Raw genomic sequence first — 16,066 nt, forward strand, 5'->3', positions numbered from 1 at the left:
GAAAGAAAGAAAGAAAGAAAGAAAGAAAGAAAGAAAGAAAGAAAGAAAGAAAGAAAGAAAGAAAGAAAGAAAGAAAGAAAGAAAGGGGAAGAAAGAAAGAAGAGAATGGGGAAGAAAGAAAGAAGTGAAAGAAAGGGAAAGAAAGAAAGGAGAAAGACCGAGAAAGAGGAAGGGAGAGAGGAAGGAAAGGAGAAAGAAACAAAGGAAGGAAAAGAGAGAGGAAGGAAGGGAGGAAGGATGCAAGGAAGAAGAAAGAGAGAGAGAGAGAACATTTGGTCACCAGCGGGCAGTTCCTTTTCTACTCACAGAAATTGCGCTTTGTCCTTTGCTCTTGAAGAGGACCCTGACATCAGGAATGTGATGCCATGTTGATCAATATCTATCTACTAATATATTTCTATCCATAACTATATGATTCATTTGATTCACTATAGTGAAATAAAGCTGTAAATTCTCTCCTTAACAACCAAGTGTCTTCCATGCATAGACTAAGATCGTAGAGGATTCCATGAGAGGTGTTACCATAGAGATGACTCCTTCAGTGATCCCTGGTTATCAACAATGAAGCAAAATATAAAATCAGGAGAAAAATAGGGGCCAAAGGCATTTGGGCTGTATATCCTCTAGAAAAGTGGAAAAGTCCCAATGGAAGAAGATCACTTTTAGTTAGAAGCATGGTATGATGGGAAAAGGGCCTGGGTTATGGCTCCAGAGGAGAGAGTGAGGCTGGTGACTTTGCACAGCCTTCCTTCACTCCAATCCAATTCAATTGCAAGTTATGTCGTCATCTCTCTGATGCCATGGCCTTCTTCCAGAATGGAAGACAAATCACACAATCGCAAGAGATAGTCATTGGACTTTGGGACTGGGAGTGATCTGGATTATCATCTCCAATACTTCCTAGCTCTGTGACCAGGGGCTAGCCCCTTAACATCCCTGAGCCTGTTTCTTAATCTATAAAATGAGGGAAATGATACCTATTATACCTACCTCACAGGGTGGTTGCAAGGGTCAATAGAAATTGCACATACAAAGTGCATTGCAAACCTTAATGGGTGATGCTAATTTCAACTCTTATTAGCAATCTCTCCTGTTTGTGGATACCATATTACATTAAACCTTGGGATACTGCAAAGCATCCTCATTAATATCTGCAGCTTAAAAGAAAATGCTCTAGCAATCAACACAGCAAAAACCAAGTAGATGAAGCCTGCACATTGCCCTGATTATCAAATGTAATTGGATGTATGGTCCCTTAGGTTAGTCCATCAGTGTCTCTATGTGAGGCAAGAACAGCAGATGGACAATGACCTGGGCTCAGAATTGAATTAAGAGGAAGGGAGTGAGCTAGATTGCATTGGGGATATTGTACAGTGCTTTTGATGAAATCAAACTGCTTCCTGCTGCCAAAGCACACCTCTTTTTAATGTCAATATTCTTCTGATGATGTTATAGGTTATTATAACAATAATAACAACTAATGGGCCCAGTGGGCCTGGGGTACTTTCCCTCCTTCTCTACACCAACAGGCTGGGGGCCCTCTAATCTCTGAATTCACAAATGTAGACAAAGTTTAATTTTGGGGGTAGGGAAGGAAACCGGTCCAAAAGAGAGGGGTTAGACCCTCTTTTCTTATATTGTAGCTCTTCATACCAACATCCCAGAACCCTAGGAAAAATCACCTAGAATTTAGGTTTAGAACTTAGGGACTCCTCAAAAGGGATAAGTAGATAGATACTCAAATCATGAATAGGACAGCTATTTTTTCCTTCACATAAAAGAAAGTTTAATGTAAGAAACTCACAAATATGCATTAATAAAGACAAAATAGCATATAGTAAACTATTAGTAGTATGAAATACTCCCAGCAGGTTGAGACTTGAAATCATAAAAATCTAAAGCAGTTTGCAGGATTGTCAAATTGGTACTTCACATTTTACTTCAGCTCTGCATCCCTTCCCTCAAGGTCCATGCCTTCTATTGAGCCAAGTTGGGGGTTTCTCTTGGTAGCCATCTTCCTCAAGAAGCACAGGAATAGTTGCTGGGGACTCCTGGTCCAAAAGACAGTGGAGAGATGCTTGGTGGGTGTAAGTAGGCTTCAGTGTGATCATTTGAAAATACAAAGAGTATTCAGCCCCTAATACAATGCTTGGCTAATAAATACTTGTTGGTTGACATAGAGGTACTCAGTAAAAATTACTGATTTGTACATAAACCATTACTTGGGGAAGGAAATTGGAAACCACTCTAGCATCTTTGCCAAGATAACCCCAAATGGGGTCATGAAGAGCTGGACATGACTGAATCTACTGAACAAAACCATTACTGTTCTATATGAAAGAACGAATATGGAGAAGACAGAAAAGCAGAGGAAGACTTTGAGAACCTCAAAAACAACACACACCATCATGACAACAATAGATATGGTAGGAGCAGCAACAATAAAAACCTCTGAAACCGAATGCTGTGTAATCGTAATTATCAAACTTGGTCCCAAAGAAAAGAGGAGAAATGAGCAGAACCAAGAGAATGCTGTATACAGTAATAAAAATATAGTTCAAAGAACAACCGTGAATGACTAAATTATTTTGAGTATTATAAATACTCAAATCAACTACAAAGGACCTATAAAGGAAGATACTATCCACCTCCAGAGAAAGAACTGATAAATAGAAGTATGTTTAGTATGGTTTTACATGTATATACATATCTATGTCAAATGGTGACCTTCTTTAATGTGTGGAGGAAAGAGAGGGAAAAAAAATGAAAAAAAGTACACAGTTGAGAACAAAAGAAAACTCAGAAGGAAGAACAGAAAAGCATAGTGGTTTTGAAAATGATGTGTATTTTTTATATAGTTTTCAAAAAAAAGAAACACTATGAAATAGCAATTCATGGTTTCATATTGAATTGGTTTTTTTGTATTGTTCTGTATGCATGGAAATGCTTCCCCCCTTTTTGTATTTAAGTTCAAAATGAATAAAAAAAAACCAGAGAAAATAAGAGGAAATAAACTTCCCTCCTTTCTTTGTAGAGGTAAAACACAAGGGGTATGGAATATCACATATACTGCCAGATTCGGTGTTGGTTAGATTTCCTGAACTGCCTCACCCTTTTTTTTTCTCCTTTCCTCTTTTTTTCTATTCTTTTAAAAATTTATTTAGTATGAGATATCTCTTTGGAGGAGGGAGAGAAGAAAGGTATAATTGGAAATTAAGATGTTATAAAAACAAAAGATAACAAAAGTGTTCTTTGAAAGTCTGTTCACTGAGGCACTGAAGTGGTATTAAAAGACATTATCAAGTATGTGAACTGTAGGTAAAGGAACTGGGCCAATCTTATAGGGAGATGGAAAAAGGAGCAGATGGAGAGATGGCCTAATCACTATCTGTAAAATAAGCAACCTTAACCTCATTTTTTTAATTCCATGGATTTGTTTTTGAAAACCTATGCATCCTATTTCAAAATAATGTTTTTTTTTATTCTCTGATTTACATCATTCATTTACGCCAGATTTTGAGTTGCAAATTTTCTCCCCATTTTCCCCCTACCCACTGCCCCAAAATAGCAGTCCCACAGGATATCCCCTCCTCCAATCTGCTCTCTCTCACATCTTCTCCCATACCCCCTTCAACTTTTCCAGTAGGGCATGGTGGATCTCTATGCCCCAGTGCCTGTATAACTTATTTCCCAAATAAAATAATGTTTTTAAATACACAAAATAAAATACACAAGATTACAAAGGAAACCAATTATATTGAAAAACATATATTGTTTTATACACACACACACATATGTGTATATATATATATATATATATATATACACACACACACACATATACATATATATCTGCATGCACACACATATTCTAATTCCTGGACTCCAGGTTAAGAACTTCTGACTAGAGGGGTGGAGCCAAGATGGCAGAGTAAAAGCGGAAGCTTACTTTAGCTTCTGCTCCAAACACCTCTAATACCTGTAAAAAAATGACTCTAAACAAATTTTAGAGCTACAGAACCCAGAAACTGACAGAGAGAAACAAATCTCTTGCTGAAGGCAGCCTGGTAGGCTGACAAGTCTATTGCACCAGACTGGGAGCTGAGTGCAATCTTGTGCTAGCCATGGGCCCAGACCCAAGGAGGCCCTGACCAGCAGCACAAAACCGCCAGAGCAGACTTTCTGAGAGTGAATCACTGGCAGCTGAGGTGGTTTCCAGACTTCTCAACTCTTAAACACCAAAGAGAAAGTAAAAGGTCAGTGGGGAACTCTGTTGGAACAGGGTGACAGAGGAGCATGTGTCCAGCCCCTGCCCCCAGGGCAAGAAACAGGGAAGGCATGGTGGCTGCAGCTGCTGCCCCATGGCTGCCACTGGAGCTCCTGACCTATAGATCATAGAGGGATCAAGCAACCATTCAGAGGGTAATCGCTCTTGCTTTGACCTTCTTGGATCTGGGTTGCAGTCATGGGTGGTGGTCATGGGGTGAGGAATGCCAGTGTGCCAAAGTTTGTGGGGGCTGCAGAGAGAGTGCCCTCCGCATAGCTCTGGCAACTGTGAAAACCCTTTGGGGCAAAGGTCTCTCCACTCTGGAAGCAGACTTCTACTATGACAAAGAGTTCAATAGTCAAGTAATTGGTTGGTGAGATGAGCAAGCAGAGGAAGCAAAATCAGACCACAGAATCCTTTTTTGGGGACAAAATGGATCAAAACATGGAGCCAGAAGAAGACAACAAAGTCAAAACTCCTGAATCAAAAGCTTCCAAGAAAAATATGAAGTGGTTACAGGCCATGGAGGAGTTCAAGAAGAATTTTGAAAATCAAGTAAGAGAAGTGGAGAGAAAATTGGGAAGAGAAATGAGAATGATGCAAGAAAATCATGAAGAGGGTCAATAGCCTGCTAAAGGAGACCCAAAAATACACTGAAGAAAATAACACCTTAAAAAATGGACTAACTCAAATGACAAAAGAGGCTCAAAAAAACAATGAGGAGAAGAATGCCTTAAAAAGTTGAATTGCCCAGATGGAAAAGGAATTTTAAAAGCTCACTGAAGAGAATAATTCCTTCAAAATTAGATTGGAGCAATTGGAAGCTAATGACTTTATGAGAAATCAAGATACTATAAAACAGATCCAAACAAATGAAAAAAATAGAAGGCAATGCGAAATATCTCACTGGAAAAGCCACTGACCTGAAAAATAGATCCAGGAGAGATAATTTAAAAATTATTGGACTACCTGAAAGCCATGATCAAAAAAAGAGCCTAGACTCCATCTTTCAAGAAATTATCAAGCAAAATTGCCCTGATATTCTAGAACCAGAGGGCAAAATAGAAATTGAAAGAATTCACCATTGCCTCTTGAAAAAGATACCCAAAAGAAAACTCCTAGGAATATTATAGCCAAATTCCAGAGTTCCCAGGTCAAGGAGAAAATACTGCAAGCAGTTAGGAAGAAACAATTTTAGTATTGTGGAAACATAATCAGGATAACACAAGACCTAGTAGCTTCTACATTAAGGGATCAAAGGTCTTTGAATATGATATTCTGGAGGTCAAAGGAGCTAGGATTAAAACCAAGAATCACCTACCCAGCAAAACTGAGTATAATGCTTCAGGGGAAAATATGGTCATTCAATGAAATAGAGGACTTTCAAGCATTCTTGATGAAAAAACTAGAGCTGAACAGAAATTTTGACTTTCAAATACAAGAAGCAAGAGAAACATGAGAAGGTAAACAGGAAAAAGATATCATAAGGAACTTATTAAAGTTGAGCTATTTACATTCCTACATGGAAAAATAATAATTGTAATTCAGGAAACTTTTTCTCAGTATGAGGATAGTTAAAGGAATATATATGTATATATATATATGTGTGTGTATACATACATATATATGTATGTATAGGAGGGTGTATGTGTATATAAATATATGTGTGAATATGTGTAAAAAAAGAATGCATCAAAAGAAACCTCAGAAAAGCTTAGCCAAGAACACTTTGATTCAACATAATATTTGGTAACTGTGTCATGTAGCAGCATAGAAGTTACATGTTTTTAATGAAAGGCTCTTTTGCTACCAAAAAAACCAACTTCTGACTAGAGAAACTCACAAGCATGCATTAACAAAGACTTATAAAATAGCATATAGTAAATAAGCGCAAAATAAATAGCTATCCAACACATGATTTGCATTCTACTTTGAGTACCTTTCTGTTCTGCCCCCCTTTGGGAAGACTGTTGTTTTCCCTTTGTTTTTGTTTTTGTCTCCCCCTCCCCCAAGAGGACCGATAATGTCACAGGGTGATGTCTTGACTTGCCTGTGAATTGGATTTAAGTGAGGCAGAGTTGCACAAAGACAAAAACTTCACTCTCTCTTCCAGAGTCATTGAAGTCTAGTGGCAAGACAAAAGTCAGGATGATTGATGATGGCCTGGGATGCAGTGGATGACTTTGGGATCCTTGATGTCTGACCAAGCTCTAAGGGCTCCATAGTCCTGCTTCAGCTGCTTTTGTAGCCTTTGGAACAAATTGTTCTCATCCACCCCTTCTGCCAGGGGATGTCTTCACGTTTGATGTAGATATCTCCTTAACTCACCGATAGGTTTGTGGCCTGTCACTTACCCCCTAGCTGGTTTAGCCCATCTGCCAAGACAGTTGTGTGTTGTGTGGGCCATGTGTGTCTGCCACAATGCTATAGTTTTGTGGAGCCGCAGGTGAGAGTTGAGTATCGTGCAGACACCAAAAGTTGATGAGCAGCCCTGGAAAGGGCCTGACAAACCCTTACCAGGGGTGCTAGTCATCGTCAGTCACCCACACACCCCAGCAAGATTGTACATAAGCCAAATCTAGGCTCCAGTTCATTGAATAGATACTATTCGAAGTATAAGGGACAAAATTTCAGTTGGTATAGTTATGGAAAGCCGAGAATGTAGTCACAAGATATTAATGAGATAGCTATGTTCTGATCCCTTTACTGGATGAACCCCTCTTTACCTGCCATTGGTTCAGTTAGGAAATAACACAATTGATAAAGCAAGCAGAGCCATGCCTCTGGGATGCCAATGGCTGAACCCTGGATAAGTTGGGAGTTACAGAGTTGACAGTGTAGAACATAGCCCTGCACCTATACCAGGGGTTCCCTTATTGTCCATATCATTTGAGCCACTGAACCAGAAGGAGACATTGTTATCACCACACACTCTATCTAGACAGACAGGGATACAAGCATTTACTTTTCTTTTTTTTTAAGGGGGTGAGTGATGGGAGGGAAACAAAATGCATTTCTGTTCATTAAACAAACCCAACAAAATTTAATTTAAAAAAATACAAAGAGAATAACCTGAGGTGAAAAAATGACTCCAAGGATTGTGACCTCCGGCAATAGAGTCAGGTTGTAGGGGGCGGCTAGGAAGTACAGTGAATAGAGCACCGGCCCTGGAGTCAGGAGGACCTAAGTTCAAATCTGACCTCAGACACTTAACACATAGTAGCCATGTGACCATGGGCAAGTCAACCCCAATTGCCCTACCTTCCCCCCTTCCAAAAAAAAGAAAAATAAAAAATTAGAGTCAGGTTGTGGATAACTCTCCTAACTAAAAACAGGAAATAAAACTCTCTTGTAAGAAATAAGCATAGTCAAACTAAATAAATCCATACAACATCTGTGCCCAAAAATGCAGGTCTCTTTCTGCTCTTTGGCTGTGGGCGGCCATCCTGACTGGGAGTTCCTGAGTCTTCTCTTCCCATTATTCTACTGTCTATTTGGAGGAGAGTGCCCCAGATTTATGGGAGAATGATTTATAATTATTATTCCTGTCATGCCATTTGAATAAATGAGTAAGAGTTAATTGAGTCTACTGACTGATTACTAATGGGCAATATGCAAGTGGGGGCTGATGAGCTATAGAGGCAGGAATGAAGCCCCTCAGAGTCTCCCCCAGCCACTTTTTGGGGACCAGCCTTCCAGTGTTGGGGGAGCAGCCCAGGGGAATGTTTCAGAAGGATTTATAAACATTCATAGATAAGGATAGTACAAGAATAGACCTGTTGAGGTCAGAGTTGGGAGAGCTGGCTCAGATTTGAAAGAATTCTCTTAGACCTTGTCTTCAGCCAATAGGAGCTTTATTGACGCAAAAGCATATGGGCCCAAGATTTAGCAAGGAGCTAAACAAAGGCATTGATATTGGAAAAGGACTAGACTCATGTAGACAGAAAGCTATACAGCCTGTAGGATGATGATGTAATTTTTAGGGTTTCTAAAGGGGGTTGGAGATTTAGGGACAAGATAAGTCTTGCAAGATAAGGGCCCAGGATTTATCATTTATCATTGACACAAGATAAGGGAGACAAGGGAATCCCATGATCCAGGATTGGGGGGTGACAAGGAATTTTATGGTCCTGGATAAGGGGAAGTTTTGTGGTATTTCAATGTAAGGGGAGACTTTAGGGTGCCAGGGAACAAGCACCTCTGTACGTTAGGGCTCCTTTAGAGGATATACTAGGGAAAGGGCAACTCAACCTTTAGGTCACCTTTGTATCCGCATCAGACCTATACACTGTGGATATCATTGGGAAATATCAATAATAAAACTCAGATTTCTATAGCACTTTCCTCACAACTACTCAGGGAGAGTAATAGTTTATTATTATCCTCATTTTACAGATGAGGAAACTGAGGCTTAGAGAGATGAAGTGAATTACTTCTTTATATGTGAAGTCTTACTCTATCTCTATGCACGTCCTATCTCCCTACTGGACGGTGAACTCCGTGAGGTCAGGGACTGTACATCCATTATACATTTCATGTTTCCTTCACGACCTAGCACATCGCTCTGTACACTTTTGTTGCTGTTCCATCATTTCAGTCATGTCTGTTTCTTTGTTACCTTGTTTGAGTTTTTGTTCTGTTTTGTTGTTTTGCAAAGATTCTGGAGTGGTTTTCCATTTCCTTCTCCAGCTCCTTTCACAATGATGAAACAGAGGCAAACTTGCCCAGACTTACCCAGAGTCACACAGCTACTAAGTGTCTGAGGTGGGATTTGAACCCATGAGGATGAATCTTCTTGAATCCAGGCCTGGCATACTACTGTCACCTAGCTGCCCTCTGTACACTATCCAATTTAATTGAAAAAAAAATTTAGGTACCCCCTGTGTGCAAAGCACTATGCTCAGTAGTAAGGTAGATACAGAATTTGGATAATATCTAGCCCAGGAATGGGAAGCCTGTAGCCTCAAGGCCACATGTGACCCTCTAAGTCCTCAAGTGTGGCCCTCCAACTGAATCCAAATTTCAAATTTGTTGTGTGAAGTTTGGATTCAGTCAAAGAGTCATGCTTGAGGACCTAGAGGGCCACATGTAGTCTTGAGGCTGCAGGTTCCCCACCCCTGATTCTGGCCTCTGACCTTGTGGTACTAACAATTTAGTAAATGATAGGAGTTAGAATTCAAACTATAATACAAAATTATTCATATTGTAAAATGATTTTTGTGGGGTTTTATCTCAGACAATGGAAATTGACCTCTCTCTGGCCTAGAAGGTTCATGGATTTTGAAGTGGAGGGGCACAACCCTCTTTTGATTGATAAGGAACTGAGTGCAGAAGGTGAAGTGATCTGTCCAGATTCCTACAAGTAATGACAAAACTGGGATTTGGACCCAAGCCCTTTGAATTCCAATCTCTAATGCTTTCCTTTGTACCATATTGAATCTTCTTCTGAGGCAGCCTCTGAACATGCAGGAGTTAGTGCCTAAACATCCCAAAGATTAAGAATCTGACCACTGGTTGAGAAAATTTCAGACAGAAATATGCAGTTTTTGTTTGCATAGGGAGCAATATTTGAGTTAATTAACGAGTTGTTAAAAAAGACCAGCTGTGTATCTCTTGCTATAATATTTTTGTTATTATGTACTTGGCTAAAAAAAAATTTGCCCAGTAGGAACTTAATAAATATTTGTAAAATCAATGAATGAATACTATTCCTCTTGGGCTCTCCATACCCCTTGCAATCTGCTTATGGTACTGGCCCAGTCATTTTTTTGTTATTTCTCTGTATAAGGCGCCCTCTTGTGTCTGACTTCAGACAAAATCATCCCAAACCGTCCACACTCTGTCGCTTCACTTGGAGTGCCACCAGATCCTCTTGCTAGAACTCCTATGCTTCGGGTTTAAATTTTAGCACCCTGTCTTATCTCCATAAAAATGGGATTTTTGTCATTCCATGTTGGTCTTTCCCAAAGACAAGGAATGGGCTTTAGGTGAGATGTAGGAGTGGACTCACCTGTAGGACCTGGGTTTGGCCAAACAATTATAGTACAATCTCCATTCTCCATCCTTTAAAGAAATGTCTCTGTGCCATTTACAAGGACAGTGTTCAGTTGGAGAAACTGCCAAGTTCCTGGTAACTTGTGGTGTTCTGGAGCCAGTTCAAATAGATTGGGGAGAGCTGATTGTTAAATCAGCATTTTAGAAACAGCAAAAGCTACAAACTAGGGTCTCATTTATTGTTTTGTTGATTTATTGATGAGAAAAGGATGAAAAAAAGAGGCTAAGAATGCAGACTAAACTTTAAAAGTGTGTTGTGCTTATTTTTTTCCCCTTAGAGAGCCAGTTGTAAAAACACACTTTGGCTAGTAAATCCGTCATTCTCCTTTCAGACTCCCCAAATAGAAGAAGACCTGGTGCAGTGTGAACAGTATGGTATCGGTGTCATAGGACTAGATAGGAATCTTGGCTCTGACACTTGGTGCTACATAGATGATTTTGAGTAAGTCATTTAGCCTTCATGGGATTCAGTTTCCTCAACCAGATCATGCTAATGTCTCTTCTATTTGGAAAGGTCATGGCCATTTGGATATTCCCTTCATGGATTTCCCTGCTCTGTTTTATTCTTTAAATGAAGGTTCAGAATAAGTTAATGAAAAGAAAAACTCATGAAATAGGATGTTGTGTTAGCTATTGTACATATTGCATTTTTGTTGAATTTCTTTTCTTTTCTTTTTTTTTTTTGCTTTTTGGATGGGGAAAGGCAGGGCAATTGGGATTAAGTGACTTGCCCAAGGTCACATGGCTAGTTAGTATTAAGTGTCTGAGGCTGGATTTGAACTCAGGTCCTCCTGACTCCAGGGCTGGTGCTCTATTCAAAAGTCACTTTTTTTCAGGAAGCTTATATATCCTTAGTGTGGCACCCAGCATCCCAGGGTGAGATTGTGAGAAGATGGCATTATTCTAGGGTAGATAGAGGATGCCAAATCCTGGTGTGGTATGAAGTTGCAAACATTTCCCTGGGGCTCAGAGATGGACCACTTTTATAAAAGAGAGAAAGGTTCACCTCTACACTCCTCCAACTAACCTAGGAATCCACAGAGAGATCCCCAGAATCCTGCAGAGATCCTGTGATAGACTGGGATAGATGATGGAAAGTAGGAAGTACAAGCTATCTCTGGAGGCTTCAGGGCAAATCCAAGACTCCTTGCTTAAATCCTTCTTGCTGCCTGAGCTCAGTATGAGCCTTCCCTGAATCTGTGGCTGCACCCAGCTTGAGAATGAGTAGCCAAAAGCAGCTTCTACATGTTCTGGGAAGGGTGCAGCTGGACACTAGTGGCAAGAACCCCTGAAGGAGAAAAGCCCTCGGCAAAATCCAGCCCATATTATCCGTGATGCCTATGGAGGGAATTCAAGCCTCTGAGGATAGCAGCAAGGGATGGGAAGGCTCCTAGACAGAGCCTACAGCAGGGTTAGGTCCAGAAGCTCTTCGACAAGAAGCCCATAGGCAGAGTCCAGCTTCTAGAAGCATTGAGGCTCTTAAAGGAAGGGCCTCATCTGGGGACCTCGAGAGGGCCCAGGCTAGGGCCTGCCCACAACATTGAGTTATGGAGCTTGACTCAAGAACAGGCCCCTTAGTCTAGATACTGAGGTGGACAAGATGATCAAACCAAGGAAAACTCTGAATACCATGGAGAAATAACTTGGTTTGAGAAATGCCTAAGGGGTAAACCCTAAAGAGGAACGTGACCTCACAACAAATGCAGATAAAACAACTGTACAGATAAAAAAAACTCTTGGTCATAAGGATAGATATCTGGAAGAAATGAAGTAAAAATCATAAAATGAAAACTCTATGAAGAAAAAAACGGCAAGGAAAATTGATGCTCTAGAACAAACAGTAGAAAGCATCCAAGAAATGAATGAACTGAAAAATGAATGGGTCAGACAGAAAACAATGACTCAGTTATAAATAAAAAATATTAAAAACAAAATAGGAAGATCTAAAAAGAAATGTCAAAAATATAATATAAAAAACAACAGACCCCCCTCCCCAATAAGTCAAGAAGAACTAATATAAAAATTATTGAACTATCTAAACACTGTGATCAGAAAGAAAAGGTCTGGATACTCATATCAAGAAATTATAAATAATAACTTCCCAGAACTCTAAGAAACAGAGAAGGAAAAGTTAAAATAGAAAGAATACACTGGTGACCTCTGAGAAAAAAGTCCAAAATGAAGATTCCAGGGAATATCAGAGCCAAAGTCAAGATCTTTCAGGTCAAATTAAAAACACAAGCAGCCAAAAAGGAATTATGGAACCACCAAAAAAAAAAATCACACAGGACTTAGTGGCGACCACTACAAAGAAGAGACCTTGAAATAGAGTATTTCAAAATTCAAGTGATAATAGGTTTAGAACCAACAAAAATCTATCCAGCAAAACTCAATATAATCCTATAGGGGGAACCAAGATTTTGATGTTATATAATAGAAGATTTCTAAGCAATTCTGAAAAAAGGATAGAACTGAGTAGATATTTCAAAATGGACGTGTAGGAGCCAAGAGACACATAAAAAAGTATACATATCTGTTTAGTTGAAAGGGAATGTGTGGGGTTCTATTGTTTATGTGCTAAGAGGAGAAAAAGAAGCAAATGTGTCTCAGAACCCTAATATCTTTAAGGGTCATGGTGAACAGTTAAAATGATTGAGGCTCTGTAGGTAGTTTTATTTTATTTTAATGGTCATATGAGAAGACAAAAATTGGAGTGACAGAGACTATTATGGGGGAGAAAGGAGAAAGAAGGAGAGGGAAATCACATTGTATACTAGAAATGTGCTTAAGATGAAAAGAATATAGTCATAGAGGAAAGGGTGGATGGACTTCACCTTTACCAGAATCAGAAAAAGGAAGATTGAAAACAATTACACCCACTCATATACACCCACACTCACATTCACAAAGATTTTGGTATAGAAATATATCATACTCAAAAGAAGAATTAAAAAGGAAGAGGGGGCTCTAAAAAGAGAAGGCAGGATAGATAAGGGAATAGTCATAAGCAAAACAAATTCAAATGTGGGAGAAAGGAATGTGAAGAGGATTAAAAGTAAGAGTAAAAATCTGAGACCCAGGGTGGGGTAAGGCCAAGAGAAGAACTGCAACAGCGAGTAAATAAAATGTTTCACTTATAAAATCGCAAGTGTCAGGCAAACTTCCTTTCTTCTATCACCTTCTTATTTGTAAAGATGACAGCCGAGAGGAAAAAAATTCAAGAAGATGAGGATGGAGGGAAATATACAATTAACAATCATAACTGTGAATTCCAACGGAAGGAACTCGCCTAGAAAATAAGAGAACAGCAGAATGTATTAGAAAGTAGAGTCTGACTAGGTTGTGTAAGAAATACACTGGAAACACAAAGGTTCAAGTAGAGGAAAAATCAGACCCTGGAGCAAAATCTGTTACTTAATTGGAATTGCAATAATGGTTTCAGGTAAGTCTACAGAAAATACAAAGAAGATAAAAAGAGATAAGTGGGAAAATTGTGTAATGCTAAAAGGCATAGATTATGAATCAACATGAATACTTAATATCTATCAACCAAATTGTAGAACTTCCTGATACTTAAAGGAAAAGTTAAGAAATAGATAAGGTAAAGCCAATAATAATATAAATCTACTTGAGGGCAAGAACAAAGGGATAGGTGAAGACAGCAAGGCTATTAAGCTTGCCTGAAGTCTTTTACTACGGCCTTGGTTCAGTATTCCTGTCCCCCGCAGTTTCCCTGGAGTCTCTCTATAGGAATACTTTCTACTTGGAGAAGAGTCCATCTTTCTCTTGTGTGAATTTCCTAGAAAGTTGACTTTCTGAGAATGTGACAGAGGAAAGGGTCCTGGGCACCCAAACGATCATAGCTGCTTATACATAGTTAAATTGACTCAAATCAATAGAACCTGGGGTGGGGAACCTGCCTCAAGGCCACATGGGGCCTTCTAGGTCCTCAAGTGTGGTCCTCTGACTGAATCCAAACTTCACAGAACAAATCCTGGATTTGGCTCCCCACCCCTGGAAAAGACTATACATTAGTGTGGCAGTTTTTCTTGTTGATATGTTGAATCTGGTTTGTGCTACTGTTTGGAAGTTCTGAAGGAAACCTCAGGCAGACAGAAGTGTCTTCCCTGCTTTCTAAGTGACTTTGTACATATCACTTCAACTTCCTGGGCCTTAGTTTTCCCCTCTGTACCTAAACAATAGTTCAGCACACCAATTTCTGATTTTTAGGAGCTAGGGGAGGCTAATCGCCAGATCTTCCTTGTTGACTCATTTTTTCCCACGTCAAGATTCTCTTCTGGGAATTTCAGAATATAGTTCTTATATAGGTCTCAACACATCTAAGTGAAGAGGCCCCAGTTCCTCTGCAAGTACCCCATAGTAATAACAGAAACAGAATATTATTTCACCACATAGAAAATGCAAAAACAACACAAAAGACTCCTATTAGCTTATTTTTAATTAATATAATTCTCAATTAAGACCTGACATTTCAGTGAGTAACACTTTACTTCAGAGATCTTGGTAAGGTTGTGCTGGAGCCAGATTGTTAATGGATTGTTAATTTTCAGTGTGAGCAAATTGGTGCTTATTTGTTGATTGCCTAGACTTTAGAAAGTAATGAAAACTTCAGAAAGTTATGGAGAAAACATTAATAATGTGTATTAATCTTAAACATGTGTTGCATGTGCATCTGGAGAACTGGTTGTTAAACATTTACCAAAGTCCTTCTCATCTTTTTTTGGAGATGTGTGGCAGTTATCCGGGAGGCTCAGACCTTTTTGTACATAATTGAGGTCCCAAACAATGACTTCATCCCTTTGACTTTGTCAAATTGTTCAGATTTCCCCGTGCAACTCTCCACATGTAAAAGAGTAGGTACCATTTGATAGATCTAAAGTACTGTTCATCTCTGAAATCTATGATTCTTTCCTGATCCCCCAGTTATGTACTGGTTAATATTTAACAAACAGCTCTCCAAATGCAGGACATACTTTAAAGTTTAATCTGTTTTGTTAACATTTTCTCCATCACTATTTTTTAAGTCTAGATAATCAACAAAAGAATAAACCAAGCCCGGTTTGTAATGTTTGCTGGTTTGTGAGGTATATTCACACAGAAAATTTAACAATGGACTTTCTAAGGGATCTTATCTCATCCAACTGGACACACCTCTGCTATGTGACAACCTTCCCAGTCAGACCTCACATCACTCTTGTTCTATATTTAACACAGATATGAGCCTGGCACAAAGTATATATTTAATCATTGTTTGTTTATTGATTGATAATATTGTGTATCATATTATCTGTATATGAAGTTATCTGTATGTGTGTCTTATCCCTTTCTTCACAGGCAAACTTGAAGGGAAGAGACCACATTTTAATCTTTATTTCCTTCATGCCCAGCCCAGCATACTGCAGGAAACAGGTACTTGATAAGTGTTTATTGTATTGTTAAATTAATGGAACGCCTTCCCCCTTTCCTTCCCACCCTGCCCCAATTACAATGCTTCTTCTCCCCAATGTTATTTTCCAAAGAAGACAGAGCTGCCAAATGGCAGAATGTCCAAGCTGAATGTCAGAGCTAGACACCTTGGAGTTCACCTTCCTCATTTTACAAATGAGGAAAATGAAGTTGTCACCTGCCTAAGGTCATAGGATCATAAGATGAAAGCTCTGGGGCTGGAAGGGACCCCAGAGGTCTTCTATTCCAACTCCCTCATTTTACAGATGAGGAAACTGA

General features: G+C 39.3%; 1 long non-coding RNA gene across 1 annotated transcript in view; it reads left to right on the forward strand.

Moving 5' to 3' along the window:
* LOC138172510 (uncharacterized) overlaps positions 1 to 15,783 on the forward strand; it is a 26,340-nt gene extending 10,557 nt beyond the window's left edge. The window contains exon 3 of the long non-coding RNA XR_011171139.1: positions 15,677 to 15,783. This is a non-coding gene — a long non-coding RNA (uncharacterized lncRNA). The remainder of the gene's footprint in view (positions 1 to 15,676) is intronic.
* Positions 15,784 to 16,066: the final 283 nt, after the last annotated feature.

Source organism: Petaurus breviceps, unplaced genomic scaffold, assembly GCF_028583685.1.
Source record: "Petaurus breviceps papuanus isolate PSGF00001 unplaced genomic scaffold, PetGlider_PUasm1.0 551, whole genome shotgun sequence".
In the NCBI taxonomy this organism is placed as follows: Eukaryota; Metazoa; Chordata; class Mammalia; order Diprotodontia; family Petauridae; genus Petaurus; species Petaurus breviceps.